The 13,701-nt window shown below is 46.7% G+C and overlaps 1 protein-coding gene across 10 annotated transcripts in view; it reads left to right on the top strand.

The window, feature by feature from the left end:
* The window catches only part of AGAP1 (ArfGAP with GTPase domain, ankyrin repeat and PH domain 1), a 520,170-nt gene that overhangs the window by 409,917 nt on the left and 96,552 nt on the right, over positions 1 to 13,701 (top strand). The gene's annotated exons all lie outside the window — the stretch shown is intronic.

Below are 13,701 nucleotides of genomic sequence, written 5' to 3'. Positions count from 1 at the left end.
AGGCTTCTTTCTCTTTTGAAAGTTGAGAAATGAATCATCATCTTCCTTATATTTAATATTTATTATTTACTCTCTGCCAAACTGTACACTAATTGCACTCTGTGCATTATCTTCTTTAACCTGGACTTTCCCCCCGACCTGATGAGACAGGCATTAAGCAGGAGTAGAGGCCTCAAAATGCCAAGTTGTGTTGGTTTCCATGTTACGTGAATTTCTCGGGGAGAGAGAGTGTATTGAATGGATTTGATTTTAATCAGAACTAAGGGATACTTGGAATCAGAATGATATTCAGCATATGGTGCCATAGAAATGAATGTGTTATTTTCAGTGTTGTTTCTAAGTAAAATCTTTAGTTTACTTAAAGCCACACTACCTACCACCCAGGGGGGCGGGGTTGGGGGGCAAGGAGAGAAGATCTGCTGCAAGAAGCAGCACGCTCTGTGCATCGTGGATGGGAGGCAGCCCCGCGCCGTCGGAGGACACACAGCCTCGATAGGGCACTTGGATACTGCAGATCAGACGTCACCACTGAGAAAATCTGTAAGCTGCCCAGAGCCAGTGGGAAGCCCTCTGCTCTCCTCCCGTCGATGCTGTGGCTCTGTGTCGGGACCATGCTCTCTCCACGCGGCTTATCCATGTTTGTCCTTGTTGTGCTTCGTTCTTTCTCTCCCTGATCTCTTCTCTCCCTTGCCCATCGCCCAAAAACTCCATTGTGCAAATTGACTCGGAGATGGGGCTTGATAAAACACTGCTGTGTCGCCCTCCCAGCCTCCGCTCAGCGGTGTTATTAGCTCTTGCTGATTATCTGGCTGCGCGAGCCGAAGCTGCCACCGCGTCGGGCTTGCAGGGGTGCGGAGATTAACTGGGGGCTTTCCAGCCGTTTGTCACGCAAATAGCGGTGCCAGTAAACTGAAAAACGATAAATCATTTTTCTCAAGATTGAAACCTTTTATCAGTTGTTTCAGTTTCATTATTCAATCAACGATTAGCAGCCAGCTGTCGTCACTTGGTCAACCCACCGAACGGCTCCCGGTCCCCGGCCCCTGACGTGCGGGCCCCTTCCTCCTGCCTGTCCTCTTGCTGGTCACCGCCACCGGACAGATGACAGATAGCGAGGTGTCTGACGGGCATCTCCTAATTTCCGAAAGTTAGGCTTTGACATGCAGTTGCTTTCTACTGCGGCTGTGAGATCGGTAAATGGGTGGGCATTTTTCTTTTGCCTCCCAGGGGGTGTTTTATTTAAAATCTTTGTGCCTCTTCATTTAAATGTCAACCGTCTTGATTAGAGAAGTGAGGTGGTGGTGTTCGTGCTCACACCTGAGTCCCTGATGTCAGTGTGAGCGTGTGATAGAGCCCTTTGGCTGCCCGGTCCAGAGCCCAGTTCATCTGGAGGGAGGACGGAGGGTGGGGCCTGCGGTCCGCGTGTGTGCCCGCCCAGACAGAAGTCAGTGTATGCTGATACTGGGGTTCGTGGGAAGCAAAGGCGTTCTAGAATGTTGACAAATCATGGTCATCAGAAGGGGCCTGCAAATATTTTAAAACCCGGGGGCTACTAAGAGAGAAAGATCTTTGCCCACTTTTTTTTCGCTTTTTCATTCAAGTCTAGTCTATCAGAAAATATAATTCTACCACTAGCTAAATGTAGAAGAGGGAAAAAACCACTTAGTGTATTTATGTGTCATCGAGACCCTACCTGATTATTCTGTTGGAGCTCTACTTGGCCAGGAGTGGAGGGGTGTGTTTGTGTGCACGCACATATGTGTGAAGACTTTAGGGAAGACTCTTTTTTAGAGAGAAAAAGAGAGAGCATGATTGGGGAAGGGGCAGAGGGAAAGAGAGAGCCCTAAGCAGGCTCCACACCCAGTGCAGAGCCCAGTACTGGGCTCGATCCCACGACCCTGTGATCAAGACCTGAGCCGAAATCAAGAGTTGGATGCTGAACCAGCTGAGCCACCCAGGTGCCCATAGTGAACTTTTTTTTTTAAATTTATTTATTTATGTTAGAGAGCACAAGTGGGAAGGGCAGAGGGGGAGAGAATCTCAGGCAGACTCCGCGCTGAGCACGGAGCCCAACATGGGGCTCAGTCTCACAACCCTGAGATCACGACCTGAGCTGAAACCAAGAGTTGGACGCTCAACCAACTGAGCCACCCAAGTGCCCCAAGACTTTTTAAAATACTATAATTTTAGAAATAATTCTGAATTATATTTCTACTACTTTCAAAAATATTTCCATACCATCTTAAGACTAATCTGTATTTTTTTCCTTGGTAGTACATTTTTGTGGGGGCTGTGACTGTATTCTGTGCCTTCAGTTCCCGTAGCATCAACAGTCAAGACAACTGCATACAATATGTGACTAGTGGTTTGTCACATGTTGATACCTGTTAAGTTGTCCAACTTAATGTTTAAGAAGAAGTAATTTGGAGAACTTCTCCAGCTTCCCCAGTGTAGTCGGTCTCCAGGATAACCAGTAAAAACCTCCCGTACTTGCTAACTGGAACACTCACGGCCCACTCAGTCAGAAGCTTCTGGTCTCCCCTGTGGATTGTACCAGTCCAGTCCCATCTGTTGAGATCCCTCTCCTCCGCCCTTCCTTACCATCTTCCTCACACGCGTGTGTGAGACACTGTGTTTGCACACCCACCCCCACCCCTACGAGGGAGTTCCTGGCTCTTGTTGAAAAAGAGTTTCATTTTCTCTTCATCAGAGATTCTTGGCCTTTGAGGGTGGAACTCCTTGCATTCTCCTGTCCTTCGTGGATGAGTGGCTAACTGGAAGAAAGCAGTGGAGGTTCTGAGAACTAATACAAAAGGTCACTAGGAAATTATTCAGATAGCACTTCAACCAGCATCTCCCTCACTCGTGCCTCCATGCTGTTTGAGCTTTTCTTTCTGTGGATCCACATACTTTGCTCGGTCTCGATCTTGTGCACGCAGGAAGGGGAGGACGGTGGCACGCACTGAGGCCGACTTCGTGCCCCTCTTGGTGCTGTGTCCCCTTCACCCCTCGTGGCAGCCCTGGGATGGGGGAGGAAGGGGACCGTGGCACTCTGCCCCGAGTCACCCCCTGGCCACCCTGTGCCTCTGCCAGACGGGGTGGCCTGGGTTCCTGAGCACCAGCTTTCCCGCCTCACCCCTTTTCTCTGTTGTCTGTTACGTTACCTTGCACCCACACCCCTGGGGGGGGCGGATTCGCCATGCCAGTTGGTTGGGCCACTGACCCACTGAAACCCACCACACCCTGTGACCACATCTCCTCGATGAAGGGAACAGTCTGTTGCCATCCTGATACTTTTTTCTTGGCAGTTTGCATGTCCTCCATACTCTACAAAATATCACTTTTTTCCCAAAAAAATTTAGAAAAAAACAAATAATAAAAGAAAACCCCCAAAGAATTCATATATGGTATAGATTCCTATGTCTCATATTCGTTTATGAAACTGGTTGAAAACCATAAGGCCGTGAACTCAGTACTTCTGTGAAATGAGCCACTTTAGTATTCCTTTTTCTTGCTGTTGGTTTGGGGTTTTTATATATGAAATGGGCTTCTGTGAGAATAGCTGATTGCACCTCATATCTTGTGCCCAAGTAAAACATATCTATTTGGGACAATATTTTGTAGACGTACTTGTGATTACATATTTGTTTTTCCTACATAACTCTATCAGTATTCCTGTGTGTAAGAAAAGGTGCTGATTTTGTCTCCTGACACTTGGGAATCTGCGTTCAGAGCCTCCCAGAGCAGGTAACTTCCCATAGCTGTGCCTCCCTGAATTTCACGAGACCAGCTTAGCATGACTCTGGTCTTTAATTTTATTAAACTCTTCCACTTTTAGTTAAAAAGGTGAGTTTCTTGTGCTGATTACAAGCAAAGATCTAAATTTAGCATGGGGGCAAACATTTTTTCTCAATGGATCAAACTCATTTGCTGATTCTTACAATTAATCCTGAAAATTCACTGGAAGATTGTTCAAACATGGTACACTTTTGTTACATATAGGTTGTAATTCACTAAAGGGGAAAAAACATAATTTCAGGTCAGCAATTCCAAATGAAATACAAGGAGACAGCGTAGTATCCATAAGAGCTGGCCCTGGTGAATTGCTGCCTCTAGAGAGCATTAGTTCACAAACTTACCCCGAAACTCATGTTCACAATCAGAAATTAAACAGCGCATCTCAGCACAACCACCAGGTGGAGCAGGCTTTCAAGTTGGTAAGGGTTTCCAGAGCTAGGGCTCCTGGGTGGCTCAGTCTGTGAAGCATCTGCTGTGTGCTCAGGTCATGATCCCAGGGTCCTGGGATTGAGCCCCGCATCAGGCTCCCTGCTCCGCAGGGGAGTCTGCTTCTCCCTCTCCCACTCCCCCTGCTTGTGCTCTCTCTCTCTCTGTCAAATAAATAAAATCTTAAAAAAGTATTTCCAGAGCACGTGTGACACATACTGTTCATGCCACACAAAGATTTCAAATTGTCTTTAATTTATAAAAGTTGATTTAGTGAGAATAAGTCATATATTACAATGAGATAATAGTTTCCTCTGTACATATTCCAAGCTACAGAATAATCCCTTCCCTTGGTAATGTTACTCTTCGCATTTCATTCTGAGGAAACAATTAAAATGACCGGGAGAAAAATATTCATATTCCTGCCCACAGATGTTTATTATAGTATTACAGTATTTTAATAGACTTTATTTTCTAGAAAAGTTTTAGTTTCTAGAGAGACTTCTAGAAAAAATGAAGAGCTATTGCAGGTAATTCCCAAATGACCTCCGCACAAACACACGTGCACACACAATTTCCCTTATTATTTACATCTTTAATTAGTATGGTGTATTGATGAGGCAACATTGATACGTTATCATTAACTTAAGTCTGTACTTTTTTTGGATTTCCTTCGTTTTTACCTGCTGCTATCTCTGCTCCAGGATGCCATTCAGAATACCACACGACACGTAGCTGTCGTGTCTCCTTAAGCTCCGCCTGGAGCTGGGACGTTTCCTCAGACTTTTCTTGTTGATGACCTTGACAGTTTTGAGGAGTGCTGGTCAGGTATACTGCAGGATCCCCTGCTGTTGGAATTCATCTGATGTTTTTCTTAGGATTAGTCTGGGGCTGTGGCTTTGGGGAGGAAGACCACAGAGGTAATGTACCATTTTTGGGGGGCGCCTGGGTGATTCAGTTGGTTAAGCATCCCACTCTTGATTTCAGCTCAGGTCGTGATCTCGGGTCATGAGATCGAGCCCTGCATCGGGCTCTGTACTTGGCACAGAGTCTGCTTGTCCCTCTCCCACCCCCTCTGCTCCTCCTCCTCTCTCTCTCTAAAAATAAGTAAATAAAACCTTTTTTTTTTAAGTGCTGTTTTTATCACACCCCTCTCAAGGGCCCCTGTTCCTGCCGCCGTTTATGACCACTAGTGCTGACCTTGATCACTGGGTTGAGGTTGTGTTTGTAGGGTGCTCCTCTGTGAAGTTACCCCTGCCACCCTCCCACCCCCACCCTGTCCTCATGGGGAGGAAGCCTCTTGGTCAGCCGTCACTGAGGAGTGGGGAGTTACCCTCCTCTTCCTCTAGGGTCGGGTATTGACATAAATTATTTGGGGTTCTTCCGCATGGAAGCTTTGTCTCTTCTTCCCATTTATTTATTCACTTATTTCTTTACATCTGCACAGACTCTTGGATATTTCTTTTTTGCTTATTTCCATGCTCAGATTGTTCCAACTTCGGCCACTGGAAGTCCTTCCCATTGGCTCCTGTGCCTTTTGTCACCTGCCCCACGCCCCCAGCAATGTAGGATGGGTCTGCTTGTTTGTTTTAGCGCTTCCTTACTTCCTAGGACCACACAATGCCCCAGGCTCATCTTGTGCATTTCCTGCCCCAGGCCTAGAATGAGCCACTTCGAGGAGCCCTGGTTCTTTTCGTTGGAGAATGGTATTGGAAACTGAGATCTGTGAGCTAGATTTGCTTGTTATGACTGGTTGTCATTTCTCCTTGGCTCTGTCCGCAGACACAGTAGAGAAGAGAGATGTACGTGGGTATCCTAATGTGTCTGTACCCATATCTGTAAATACTTCTATATGTGACCATCTGTATCTATATTAAGTCAACAGAAGATAGTATTTTTAGTAGCATGAAACTGGAAATAACTAAATGCTTAACAATAAGGATCAGTTACAACTACAATATGCTATAACTCCATGATGCAACTGTTAAAAAGGATAATTTTGAAAACTATGGTAACTTAACACCTTGCATTCAGAAGTAATACAGGTCTCTGCAGAAGCCATACCTGTAAGTGGGGTAATTATGCACGTATAGGATAAGAACTTTAAGAGGACAATGGGAAGGATAGTCAGATGGCTCATGGTTTATTCTTATTATTAAACTACCATGAAATTAACTTCGCTTCTGAAATAATATTGAAGCAGTGTTCCAGTACGTTCTTGCTTGAGGCTGAATAAAGTGGGTGTATTTAAATTATTCTTACAGAAAGAAATGAGACCTCTGTTGTTACTCTGCTGTGTAAGTACAGCCTTCTCCCAGGCCCTCCTGAGATAATCATGACCTTGTTTGTTCACTCAGAGGAGCCAAGGGGCAAGCTGCAAAGTTGGAGAGTTCTGGTCAGAGCAGTTTTATGGAAAGCAGTGTGTTAGTGTTTCAAGGCAGGCGTGTCCACAGCAGCAAGAAGAATCAAAAGTTTAGAATTCTCCTGTTTTCTGCTCTGATCTTTGTACCCCATTGCCTAAACAAATACCCACATATCTCACAGCTTCCGTGGTTTCCAAAGCCACAGATCAGAATTCTGTTGGGAATTTCCGGGGAAGTTCTCCTGAAATGCCAAGGGTTACAAATGTTTCCTAGAAGATATTTTCACTAGTCTTCTCTGATTCAGATGGCCACATCTAAGGGGACTGTGACGGACAGAATAACCCTGAAGTGTCCTGTTTCACTCAGGCAGGTGTAGGAAGTCAACTACAAAGATGGTAGATCAAATGCGGCGTCTGCCATTGTGGAGGCTGGTGGTCCAGTGATCACAGCCCCTCAATTACAGCCCTGTGAGGGAGCGCGAGCAGCTATCATTAAATAATTATGCCTTTGATTAGTTGCTTTAACTGGTCATCGTCTTTGAAATATGATAGCACAATTTAAAGTTTTATTAAAAAACTATTTTTTCTGGAATTGTTGAGAAAGAATTTATGTAAAAAAATAAAAAATCCAAAGAAAAGCCTGCAATACATTCTCTTGGAGGAGATTGAGAAGAAAAAAAGAAGAAAAAAGGAAAGCAGGGGTGGGGGGCGGATGAATGTTTCCCATTATCACTCCTTCCGTGGTAAGAAGCTCAGGCAACCCGCTGCCCAGCCTCCCCCTCCCTCCCAGGGTGGTGGCCCCTCGCCTGCTCTCGGCTTCCCCGAGCCCTGAGCTGGTCCTCCAGGGCTGGCCCTCGGAGAGGGGCCAGGAGATGCGGCCGGGGCAGAACCCTTGCCCCATCGCGCTTGCCCGTGTGAACACAGTTGAACCCATCTCACAAAAGGTGTATTTCGTACACACATCAAGCAGCTTGGCAAAACTCATTTGAACCTCATTTTGTCTTAAGTGAGAATTTGGTTTGCTTCTTGTTCCTGTTTGGAATGCCAAGTATCCAATCCTGTAATACGAAGCGCCGTTTACAGAGTAACTAGACCTAGAAAAATCTGGGGACCAAGCAGTGGGCATCATGCCCGTTGTCTGTTCTCGTAGCCCAATCATGAAGCCACGGGGCCCCATTGTCAATAAGATCCTAACAAGTCACCCCCCCCCCGCCCTCCCTCCCAAAAAAGCCTTTCCTTCTCAAAATGAACAGCTGCTCCATGAAGACAGGGAAAGAAGTTAACATTATGCATTGACGTGTTTCCAGTCTCCATCTGAGAATGTGCCAAACCCAAGATCTACACACAGATTTATCATGAAGGTGTGCTCAACTTCAGCTCTTATTTTATTCTAGTCCCTGTTAAAAGTCATCCTCTCGGCATCGTACTGAAATACCCAATTAATTTTGGGTGCACTTGAACCCTGGCTCTGCAACACAGTGTGTTTCTAGGCCACGAGGAAAGCCAGCTCTCTACCTAATTGGAACTTCTGGTTTTATGGCGTATCCCGGAGCTTTCGCTTAGTTTTTATTTTTGCTGTTTTCTGGGGTTAATGGTATTTTCTGTGCGCATCTGCATTAACCACTATGCAGAGGCCCTCGGCAGCTTGCATCTCCTAGCGGTGTTAAAGAAGCCACCACTATGGAAATGTATTTGCTATCAAGAAAGCCATTATGAGTTATTGGAAATTGAGTTAAAATTTTATAATTAAGGGTCAGTGACTTAATTTCAGGGTTTCCTTTAGTTGGGTATTTTATCTTCTGCGTTCTGGAGCTCCCAATTACGAGAAGAACGCCAGTCTTGCTAGAAACTGGTAACGATGAAGTTCTTTTGCTTTCTGAACATACGTCCTATATTTGCCTGGCCTCCGGTTTTGTTTAATCCTCTCAAAGGCCCTTTTAATGGACATTTCAACATGACTACTTCTCTGTGTGGCAGCGTCTAGGAAGCGACCATTATGTCAAGCCCCTTCACAGCTCAAGGAGTGAGTTCCCATCGCGTAGGAATCTTCAGGGTTGCATCTTATAAAAAAAAAAAAAAAACCACTACCTTTTTATAAGAGAACAGAACATTTACACAGTCTTGTTGAGCAAATGAACGTTTAAATGGCCAGCACAAAAGAAATCTCCAATCTCTAACCTCACAATGAAATCGCCACCAACAAAAGATCACGGGGTGCCGGGCGCACGAAACTGGAAGTGACACAGAACCCCGGCCAGACCCACGGCCGCCTGCTGGGGCTCCTGGGGGATGCTCTTTATCCGGCGTCCGGTCCTCAAGGCTCTGAGGAGCGCCCCCCCCCCCCCCCCCCCGCGTACAAGTGGCATTCATACCGATGGCATCTTGAAAAATAAATAAATACACGTCTGGTGTGGACGGGGAGCGGTGCTATCTGACAAGGTTATCATTTGACTTCTCTAAGAGGTACAAGTTTACAGCCCCTCGTATGAATGGAGGGGGTTATTTGTTTCGTTCGGAGACAAGACATTCTTAGGAATGAGTGACACACCTTCTCCGACCCAGCCCTTCCTCCGTGTAGGTAAAAAGATCCTATTAGTTCTCATAATTGATTCTGAGGGCTACAGCGTGCCTCATTTAGCCGGCCCTGTTTGGTTCATGCCAGGGATGTAATTCATGCGCACTTGAACATCCAACATGGCTGACAAGGCTTGGACATACAACCTCACGGCTGCATCATTTTTTAATCAGCTATCTGAGGAATATTTATCTAATCAACAAAGAGCGCTGTCAGAAGGAGACCAGAGGTGACATTAATATAAGTCTGTGGTCTCCTGGTACAATGATGGAGGAAGAGTTTAGGATAAAGCCCTGCTCGTTTGAGCATGCCAACAGACTAAGGAGTATTTTTATTCCACTTGTAAAAAGCTAGTCAGAAGATGCTCCTGTTGGAAATCTGCTGCGTGTGATCAGTTCTCAGGCATTCGCTCACAAGCTGTAGTTAAAAAAAATATATATATATACACAAGAATTCTTTTTTTTTTGCTTAGAGAAACAAAATAACAAATTTTCCTTTAAAATAAAATTTCTAAGTCCCTCATGATCGTGTGAACTCCTATGAAAAGGTATAGCTTACAAAAATGAGATGTGTCATAATTGGGAGTTGTTAACTCTAAATGATTCCATCTACTCTAATTTAGTAGAAAGCCATAATTTGCACATTTTCCCCCTCATTCACTCTCCTTTGAAAAGATCGTGACTGTCTGTTAATAATTACGAGTTGAGTGTTTTGTGCCATACCGCATTTTGGACACCCGGACACAGAATTCATCATTTATAACTATCAGACCTTATCTTAAAGAAATATCCTGTGAATTGAAGTTTATGCCAGCCTCCCTTCCTTAGATGTATGACTCAGGATAAGCAGCATTCGAGAGCCGGGTGGGTTGGGTCACAGCCACCCCACCTGCCAATGTGGTCACCCACTACCGAAGAAAATCAGTCACCTCCGAATGTGCATCTCCGTGGGGCAGCTTTCAGGAAGGGCGTGTCACTCGCCCTCCGGAGCGCATATGCTCCTACACTTGTCATCGTTAGGATTTGGGTACCAGAGACCGCAGTCACCTCTCTTTGCCTTTCTTTGTAATTAGAAGATTACCTTATAAATTCACTTGCTAATGTGAATCAGTGCTTCTTCGGTGCTCCGATACCAGAGGGCTCGTTGTTAATTTTAGGGGGGAGTCCACAATGCCACTGTTATTAAAAGGCAGTAAACTTTGTGTCATATAGTTCAGAGGATGAGTCCCTACTCTCTTACCCTGTCTTTTTAAAAATTTTGATCATTTTCATCCTTAGGAAATACATTCCAACCGGTATAGTGATGAGTTCCATGACCTTCTCTGTTGTAATTCTCAACCATCAGTGCATGTCCCTCGTACTGCCTCTTGCTGTGGTGTTCACGTAACAGTCTCGTATTCGCCGTGAGCTCACGGTTCACGTTTTGATGCCATTATGGGGAGAATGCTGTCCTGCCGTCGGCTTCCTTTCCCCAGGCCCCGCCGACTCTCCTTCTGACCCAGATTGGGGTTCAGAATGTCCCATTTAATTTGCAGGCTAAACTGAGAAGAGGTCAGTCTCACCATCTGCATTCGGGCTGACCGTTAGTTTGCATTACTTCTTTTTTTTTTTTTTTTTTTTAAAGATTTTATTTATTTATTTGACACAGAGAGAGAGAGAGGAATCACAAGCAGGCAGAGTGGCAGGGAGCGGCAGAGGGAGAAGCAGGCTTCCCGCGGAGCAGGGAGCCCGATGTGGGACTCGATCCCAGGACTCTGGGATCGTGACCTGAGCTGAAGGCAGACGCTTAACGACTGAGCCACCCAGGCGCCCCTAGTTTGCATTACTTCTGAAATTACGTGTTGTAGGGTTGTATGTCCTTTGAGATTTGCATTTGTGTTCCCAACATTTAAGACCGTGCGGAGACATCATGCCATTTAAACAGCCGCACGAGGCACTAAAAACCCTTTAGAGAAGAGACTTGCGTATCCAGTGAGCACACCAGCAGAATGGAAATCATCGATGGTGGCCCACACCCTGCCGCCTTTCTGTCCAGTAATGTGAAACCCTGATATTAAAACAGTAGTTTTGTGAGAAGGAACACTAGTGACAAAATCAAAATAAGTTAGCCTGTGTTTAAATGGAAGAAACTATATCCCTGAAAAATTAAAAAAGAAAAAAAAGTAAATTTTCTCATTAAAATAAAGATAACCCAGAACACTTAGAGGTCTGAACTAGTCCACGGGAAGCCCTCGAGCATCACCAGAAGGAGTGGTCGTGGCACAGGGGGGCGCGAAGCGGGGCCCGGCCGGCGGTGGCAGGCGGACTGCAGTGCTCCCGCATGCGCTCCGTGCAGTGTCTCCGTTTCCCTTAGAAGGGAGCCCGGGCAGCAGCACTGCAAGTACCCGGAGATTTTGTCGATGATAGTGCGATTGTATTTTCTCTTTGAGAAGCTTCTAAACAAGTGGACACAGAGCAGTCAATGCCCCAGGAGACAAATGCCCATATCAGGACCTTGGTATCCTCCAGAAAAAGTCCATTTGTTTAAGGGGAAGAAAAAGGCATGACATTTTACACATAAAATTGATTATTTCATCAATAGGGTAATAGAAAACCCGACTGCGAGCTCACTTCCTGCTTATACATCCATACGATAATGGGAGATCGGAGCATGAAAAATGCAAGGTCCAAAGCAGCCGAGGGAAGAGGTTTGCACAGGAGCGCCCCTCCTCTCCAGAGGGGTGCCCAGCCTAGACTCTGCCTATTTATATGTAAATGTTTGAGAAAGAGGTAAGTTTTATGCTGAGCAGTGGAACCTCTTTTGCAGCTACTACTTCGGGAACTTGTGAAACACGGGCCAAGCCACCAGGGCTTCGTCTGTTGAAATAATTAAACACGCAGTTAATTCTACGAAAGCACCCACTCTACCTGAGGAAGCGGATAAATATTCACCGAACATTTCTAAAGTAAACGTTTGAAAACGGTGACTGTTTGGTTTCCTTTGTCTCGAGGTCCGGCATTTGTGCTGCTGGGCGCCTGCAGCGAGGTTTCTCTGGGGAGCGTGCTGTCACCTGGGACAGACCTGGGCGTGTAGAGGGCCGGGGATCTTCTGCAGGCATGCAGGGTTAAGTCCAGACCCATCTACTGCGGAGGGGCCTGAGTCCCCAACCTTAAATGCCCACGACTGTAGAGGTGACATTTCTTGTTAAATTATTTGTTGGTTTTCAAGCTACAAAGTCATTCTTAGGTGTTTAGTTATGGCTGGCTCTTTTCTCGTTTTAAATCAGATGACAACTAAGTTACCACTCGGTTTTTGCTTTCGTCATTAACATAAAGTTTGCATCCTGAATATACTGTGTGTGTTTCAGAGTTGCGCTTGCTTCCTTAAACGACCCTATTTCTTACACGTAGCTCACATCGTCCCTCCAAATAAACCAATACGCACGGAAGGGCTTGAGATTCAACTCCGGAGCGCAGCTCCTGGTGAGGACCTGGTCGTCACCGTGGGTCACGTGCTGGCCGCCAGAACTGGGCGCACCCTTTGGGATGGAGCGCTTGGGCTCTGACACGACGTTGGGCAAGGACAGCCCGCCCGTCGTAAGTCAGGAATGCGCTGGGGTGCGAGGGACCACCTGCCAGCCTCGGTGTACCTTGTCTCTGGCTCAGTCCGTGAGCCACAGGGTCGGCCTGGTTTCCACAGTGAGCTTCAGACACACCTGCGGCAGTGCAAACACCTGCCTTCCCCAGGTGAGCGAGCGCCTCTTCCCTCCCACATTGAGCAGTTATCCAAAGGCCTGCTGGCAGGTCGGGCCCCTTTCTTTTCTTGGCTGTGGCGGTGGAGAGAGAGGGCTGGTCCGGCATGCCCCTTCCTCGGGAACGCCTCGCCGTTTGTGAAATGTCTCCTCTGAAGGGCTGGCGGGAACCAGCGTCTCTACCACAGCTGTCTGCCATCCTGGGGGTTTGGGGGGCGGGGGGCAGGTGAGTTGAGAACGTGTCCCTGGAGAAGAGTGTCTGAGAAGGCTGGGGGGGGACCCCACCCACCCACCCGCAGTCACTGCACACAGGGTTAAATTCCTTCTGCATTTCACTTCCAAACCCAGGGTTCTTCTGTGTGTAACTCGCTGTTTGTCTTTTTTTTTTTTCCTTGGGCGAGCTGAAAACTTGAGGCGCGTGCTCTTTGGGTTCCTCGGAGCTCCATTCAGAGCCTCCGACAGCCCCCATAGGAGAAGGGACTCCACCCTTTGACGACAGCAAGATGCTCACGGTTTTGCTGGTGCGGGCTACTGTCCCGATCAAAACAGGTCTGGGGAAAAACCGCTTCACTGTTGGCAGCTCTAGGTGTTCTCGACCCACTGGCTGCACCATACGCGTGACCTGCTCACCACCGGGGTCTCTTGATTTGACATGCTCCCTGTGTTTGGCCAAATCAAAGGGCTTATGGCTGCTGGTATCATAGCTCCTTCAAAAGGCACCGCCCGTCGCCAAGGAGAAGGCCGGCTGGCACTGTCTGGAGGAGCCACGTGTCCAGCCCGGCAGGGCGAAAAGGATGCATGGACTTCCTT

The sequence above is a fragment of the Phoca vitulina genome, unplaced genomic scaffold, assembly GCF_004348235.1.
Source record: "Phoca vitulina isolate PV1807 unplaced genomic scaffold, GSC_HSeal_1.0 scaffold1, whole genome shotgun sequence".
Classification (NCBI taxonomy): Eukaryota; Metazoa; Chordata; class Mammalia; order Carnivora; family Phocidae; genus Phoca; species Phoca vitulina.
The sequence above is the reverse complement of the archived record's forward strand: the minus strand, read 5'-3'. Positions and strand labels throughout refer to the sequence as shown.